Here is a 5960-nt window from a genome sequence, read left to right as displayed (position 1 = left end):
GCTCCAGCGCCCCAGCTCTGAACCTTATCTCTTATGCCCTTTTGTAAGCTTGTCAAGATCCTTAAAAATAAGGATTTTTTGAATGTTTGCTTTGTGATGAACCTTTGCCCAGACTGTTTTATTTGTTTGTTTTCTGTATCAGTGGCCTTGGGGAGCTACACTGCCTGATTCATGGGGGTTGGGGATAGGGTACCACCAGCTGGCCGGACCCTAGTGGCTTCCCTGGCAGGGGTGCTCCCTGGGCCTACGAGGATACCTGGATGGCCCTTGTTGACCCTCTTGTCACCTCGCAGCCCAGAGTCCTTACTCATGGCCTCCCAGGAGGGCCTCTACCTTGACACTTCTCTCTTCTCTCGCTGAGCGAGGGCCAGCCCTAGGAGGCCAGCCAGGAAGGAGCGCCTTGCGCTCACGTATGTACGCCTCTATCTCATTCCTGGGAGGAGGGTAGTGCTTGTCTCTGAGAAGACCCTGGGCTGGCTAAGCCCTCCCTGCTCTGACAGGAGGGGGTGGGCCAGGTGACCCCTTCTGGCCAGTCTGCCCAGCGCAGTGTGAGTGATGGAGAGACCCAGGCTTTCTCCTCGGCAGGCTGGGAGGGGAACGGAGGAGATGGACTGGCCTCTGTGTATGTGAGATCCCTTGCCTGCCAAATAGGCCAAGGATCCTTCCAGCTGGGCACTTAGGTGGAGTGGGGATGCTCTTACCCTTAGGTGAGTCACAGCTGCCCCTCCCCAGTCCCTTTGTCCTTCAGGGCCCACGAGGCTGGCCACCAAGCCCATAGGAGCCCCACACCCACAGTCCTCTACCCCAAAGTGACCCTGTCAGTGCTCAAGGTGTCCCGGGCCAGGAGGACCATTGGACACACTAAACACCAAAAAGGAGTTGTGCTCCACCCTCTCAGGTAAGTCAACAACAGAGACCAGCACCACCGACCTTTGAGCTCAGACGGTGCCTGAGATGCTGTGTCATGCCCGGTCTGACCACCCTCCAATCTGAGGCCTGGCCCTGGCCCTGGGTCTGGGTCCCCCTCCAGCAGCCTCACTCAGGCCCCAGAGCCTGCGGCTGTCTGGAGGCTTGGCAAGCTGGGCCTGCAGGCTGCAGGAGGCTTGGGGGGCAGGGGGAGTGCTGGGGGCTGGCTCCTGCCCGCTGCTGGGCTGCGGCAGTGTCCTGCGGTTCCCCACTGCACATTTATAGCTACAGTGCTTCTCAATTTACTGTCCCTGCCGCGGGAGGCCGGCTCTCTGGGAGCCGAGCTGTGGTTGCTGAACTGTGAGGGAGGCTCAGAAGTTCTCAGGACAGTGGTGCCCAGCCCACAGCCTCAGGCCTGCTCTGGTCTTTTTCCAGAATCTGGTTGGAGGCTAGAGCAAGCTACCAGCAGTGTGAAGATCTGGGGTCCTCAGGCACCCCTTCCCCCCAACCCCTGTGTTCCATTAGGAGCAGGAAGCCTTATCAGAGATTGAGAGTTGCACCCTTAGGGCCCAGGGGTTTCCTTTGTATAGAGGAGCCCCTCACCCCTTGAGTGGTGAGAATGGAGACAACATCAGGATGGGGCCTCCAGGCCCCTTTGGGTGCGTGGTAATTTACACAGGTCAGCAAGAACCAGGGAATCCTTTAATAAGATGCACTGACCCAATAGCCACTAGCCATCCCAAGGGCATGAAGATGGCACGGGGCTGGCCACGTTTCAGTGTGCAGGGCAAAAGGCCACCATGAGCTGGCGTGGGCACTGTCTTCATGGAGACTAACACCTCACCCCCACCCCTGAAGGGCAGGATCCAAGCCTGATTCTTCTCAGGGACCCCAGCCCTCCGCACCGGGGCCAGGGGGCAGAGCATCGAACAGGGGCCAGTGCTGTTCTTAGACCCCCACCAAGGGGCAGACCCAGCTCTCCTGCTGCCAGGAGCGGGTCCACCCTGAACCAGACCCGAGTGAGTGGAGCTTGGGCTTTGGGGGTTGCGGGGAGCCCAGGAGGCGTGAGGGCGGCGTGTTAGCAAACCAGAAAGCAGGGCTGCACTCAGCTCCAGATCTCGCTCCCTGTCCGATGTCTTGTGCTTGTTGGAAACTAACGCGTGCCTCACAGAGGCAATCAAGTCGTCGCCGGCTTCACCTCTCCGTCTTTTAGACCCACTTTGCCCCGATTGACATCTGTGGTCCCTCTCGCTTTTGAAATCACATTTGTTTCTCCCTCCAACGGGTGGAGCGCGACACAGACAGGCGGAGAGAAACGTGCCACGCACAGCTGCCTGGGCTCATCCCGTCTGAACAGGAGTGGTGTCCAGTCAACCTCCGTGCTGGTGGCCCTTTCTCCTCCTTTTTCTCCCCTTCACCCATCCTCTCCCCCTCTTCCTCCCCGCAACCCCATCTTCAAAGAGTTTTCCTTTGGGATGAAAACCAGTTTCGTGTGTGTTTGGTTTGGCTTCCCCTGGAGAAGACTGTGTCGTGGAATCCGTATCTTTATGCAGCAGACTAACTCTGCTGGACTCATCGTCTTCCGGTCACGTCCATGTCCCGGGGCGTGACAGGCTCGGCATGGCTTTCCACTGGGTGTCTGTGCCGCCGGCCTCCACCAGTCTATCCTTTCCTCCAAAGACCGCCCGTCGTTGGTAGATTTCACAAGCAGCCCCACCCACCGGGCTTCTTGTGTTTTTCCTGCCTTGCAGTGTGGCTCAGCACCCCCCATCCCCACTCCCACCCCCGTGGGGGCAGACCTAGGCGTTGTCTGTTTCACCCGGGGAGGGCAGGGGAGTCTGAGGCTCAGAGGGATTTAGGGAGGTAGGTGAGCTGAGTGCAGGTGGCTGCAGTGGAGCCAGGACAGGGAGTGAGAGGCCACGGCTCGTGCTCTTTTTACCGCACCAGGTCAACCTTAAAGAAAAGAGCTCCAGTGGGCTGCTAAGTGCAAAGTCAGAAGTTCAAAAACCACCAGCTCTTTCCCCTCGGGGAAAGAGGGGGCTTTCCACTCCCACCGAGAGTGACCGTCAGGAACCTCACAGAGACAGTTCTACCCTGTCCTGTCGGTATCTTGCCGGCGTGATGGCGGGGAGTCTGGCTTTAGTTGGGGTGGACTTGGGCTTGGGTTTTGTCAGAACTAGGGAGGAGTGGGTGTGGGGGGCAAGTGGCAGAATCTTCACCTTCCCTGTGGGTTACAGGGGTTCGAGCCCTGGTCAGTGCTCCCCATGCACAGACGCCACCCATGGGTCGGTGGAGGTTTGGGTGTTGCTATGCTGCTGGGCAGGTCTCAGTCCACCTTCCGGACTGATGGACAAGGAAGGACGAGCCGGTGACCTAGTTCTGGACAATCAGCCAGCAGGGACGCTATGGGCCGAGGCTGTCCATCTCCTTGTGCATGGGTTCACCATGAGTTGGGGGCAGACTCTGAGAGAGCTAACAGCATCAGCAGGGAGCAAGGGCCCTGGTGCGCTGACTGCAACCTGGAAGAAGACCCAGAGCCACGGACCCACCCTGCTCTGGGCCCGTTAAGGGGCTAATCCAGTCGGTTACAGCCTGACCCCTGCCCTGCCATGCCCTATAGTCCAGGCATCCCGAATTCTGGCTCTGGTCCTCTCACTAACCTCCTGGGGAGGGGGTGGGTGGCAGGGAGTGGGGAGGGAGTCTGGGGCCAGTCTGAGACAGGGCTCTGGGGCGTCTGGAAGCTCACACCCTGCAATCGAGGGAAACCCTGGGGAGAGTGAGCCGGGAGGGGAGGGTGCAGGTGAGGTCATGATTACCGGGTGGGGAGAGGAAGGGGGCCTGTGGGAGGGCAGGGCTCACCTTGGAGAGGTAAAGCCGGAGCCTGGTTACCTAAAAACAGAGCTGACTTCATATAAATAGAACACTGATGGCCTGTGTTTGCTTTTTAAAGGGACGATTTAGCTCAGATCTAAGTGTTCCCTGCCCCAGCAAACAGCCGTGGGCATGCCAGCCTGTGGTGGTGTCAGCCCAATGACACAGGTCACCCGCTCGCTCAGGTCATGGTGCGCTGGACCTCAGCCTCCAAAGCGGGGTGTGTGTGTGTGTGTGTGTGTGTGTGTAGAGAGCCATTCTGTCTACAGACTTTTACTGACTCCTCTAAGATGCCTTGCCTGTGTTGAGTAAGGAGCTAGGGGGTAGAATCAGACTCGACCTTGCAAGGTACCTGAGTTTAAAACAAAACAATCACTCTCCCGATTTGCAGGTGAGGACGTGCGAACTCTGTATGTGCGCCAGGACACCTTTCCAGGATCCGCTCTGAGCAGAAATTTGCAAGATGAGCAGGAGCTTCTAATCCTTCGCTTCTTCAATAAGCCACGGCAGAGGGTTTTGTATGTGCTAGGGCTCTCACGGGGGCTCCGTTGGGGTATCAGGAGAAAGATGAGTCTCAGAAACTCACAGAGACCATCCTACCTGGGCCTATCAGGCCGCTATGAGAGGGCCTGATTGATTGGGGAGCAGTGAGGTTTTGAGTCTGGGGTTATCGAACGAGGAGCAGGACCTCTGAGAGAGAGGACACGGCCCCCTGTTCTTGAGAGGTCTTGCAGGGGCCATCACGTGAATGGTAACAATACTGGGTCTTGGGTGCTTCTACACTAGGGTGTCCCATGGCCCAAGGAGGTGAGCAAGGACTCATGCAGGAAGGGGGTGGAAAACCTGTCCTGTTGGCTTGGCTCGGGCCAGGGAGCTGTGCAGACCAAGAGAAGAGTTCAGAGACAGGTCCCGGGATGGCGCTTCCCAAACTGCGGGAGCTCAGCAAGTTGACCAGCACGGTGGGACCACTGGAAGAGCCACCCCAGCCCAGCCCAGTGGTGACAGGCTTCAGACGTGAGCTGTGTGGCCTGGGACATCCAAGACTGGGCTCCAGCTCCCACTCCTTCCCTTGAGCTGGGAGATCTTGAGCCACCAGCTCTCATGCTCTGACCCATAGTTCTTCATGTCTGACGTGGAAATCATACCTGTCACACCTAAGGAGACCACAAGGTCAGCAGTTCAAATCCACCAGGTACTCCAGAGGAGAAAGACGAGGCTTTTCACTGCCTCATCTTGGAATCCCATTGGGGCATTTCCGCCCTGTCCTATAGTCAGACTCGACTCAATGGCAGCGAGTGAGTGAATGACCTGTCACACCTACTGGACAAGGGTGACGTGAGAGTGCTCAATATACATTCGATGCAGCGAGAGAAGGGTCTGTGTAGGGCCAGTTCCACTGCCCCTCAGCCAATGGGACCATCTGACTGACCTGTCTTGCCCAAAGCTACTGGGAGGCAAGACCAGGTGTGTGTGTGTGTTTGGGTTGGTGGGTGGGTGGGGGCTCACCTGTAGTACTCCAGGCCACCATCTTGCTATGTCAGGGCATCAGCTTGGGCTGAACTTCTTTGGTAGAGTCCCGAACTAGGGGAGCAGCGAGGGTAACAGGGAGCGGATATCAAGGAGTTCAAGGAAGAAAAGAATGTTTTGAAACGGACTGTGGTAGCAATTGTACAAGACCGCTTGATGTGATTGAACGATGGGATATCTATATTAGCTCCCAATAGAACGGTTTGGGGAACCAAACACACACACACACACACACACACACACACACACACACACACACACATTAGGGGACCAGCTCACAGGCTAGTCCCCAGGGCCCTGTGTCAATCCCGCTTTAATTTTCTTTCTTTTAAAGACAAGATGGCCACACCAAGCAGCCAGGCCTCGGCCTCTAAGTCCTGGGACTGTGGTCTGGGCGGGGAAGAGCAGCACTCAGAGGTGCCCCAGAGGGCAGAGGCTCTGGGGTTGGACCTGCCGGCTCTGAGGCCGGCACTCACCTCCTCTCTCCTCCTCTCTCTAGCCTACCCCCTGCCCCTCCTCACCCTGGCCTGGGTCGGGCACTTGGAGGCCATCAGCGGGACCCGGTGCTGACTTGGCCCTGGAGCAGGCTGCCCTGGGAGGGGCTCGAACAAGCCGGGCCTTGTGAATAGGCGCTCTACCTGCCAGGACTCGACATC

The 5960-nt window shown here is 57.8% G+C and overlaps 1 protein-coding gene across 1 annotated transcript in view; it reads left to right on the top strand.

Moving 5' to 3' along the window:
• Window positions 1–5255, top strand: part of SLC13A5 (solute carrier family 13 member 5) — a 51219-nt gene extending 45964 nt beyond the window's left edge. The window contains exon 13 of the transcript XR_006680365.1: window positions 5242–5255. The gene's annotated coding sequence lies outside the window, so the exon portion shown is untranslated. The remainder of the gene's footprint in view (window positions 1–5241) is intronic.
• The last annotated feature ends 705 nt before the right edge of the window (window positions 5256–5960 follow it).

This window comes from Echinops telfairi, unplaced genomic scaffold (genome assembly GCF_000313985.2).
Source record: "Echinops telfairi isolate 266 unplaced genomic scaffold, ASM31398v2 ScPeMD7_2010;HRSCAF=2546, whole genome shotgun sequence".
Lineage (NCBI taxonomy): Eukaryota > Metazoa > Chordata > Mammalia > Afrosoricida > Tenrecidae > Echinops > Echinops telfairi.
The sequence above is the reverse complement of the archived record's forward strand: the minus strand, read 5'-3'. Positions and strand labels throughout refer to the sequence as shown.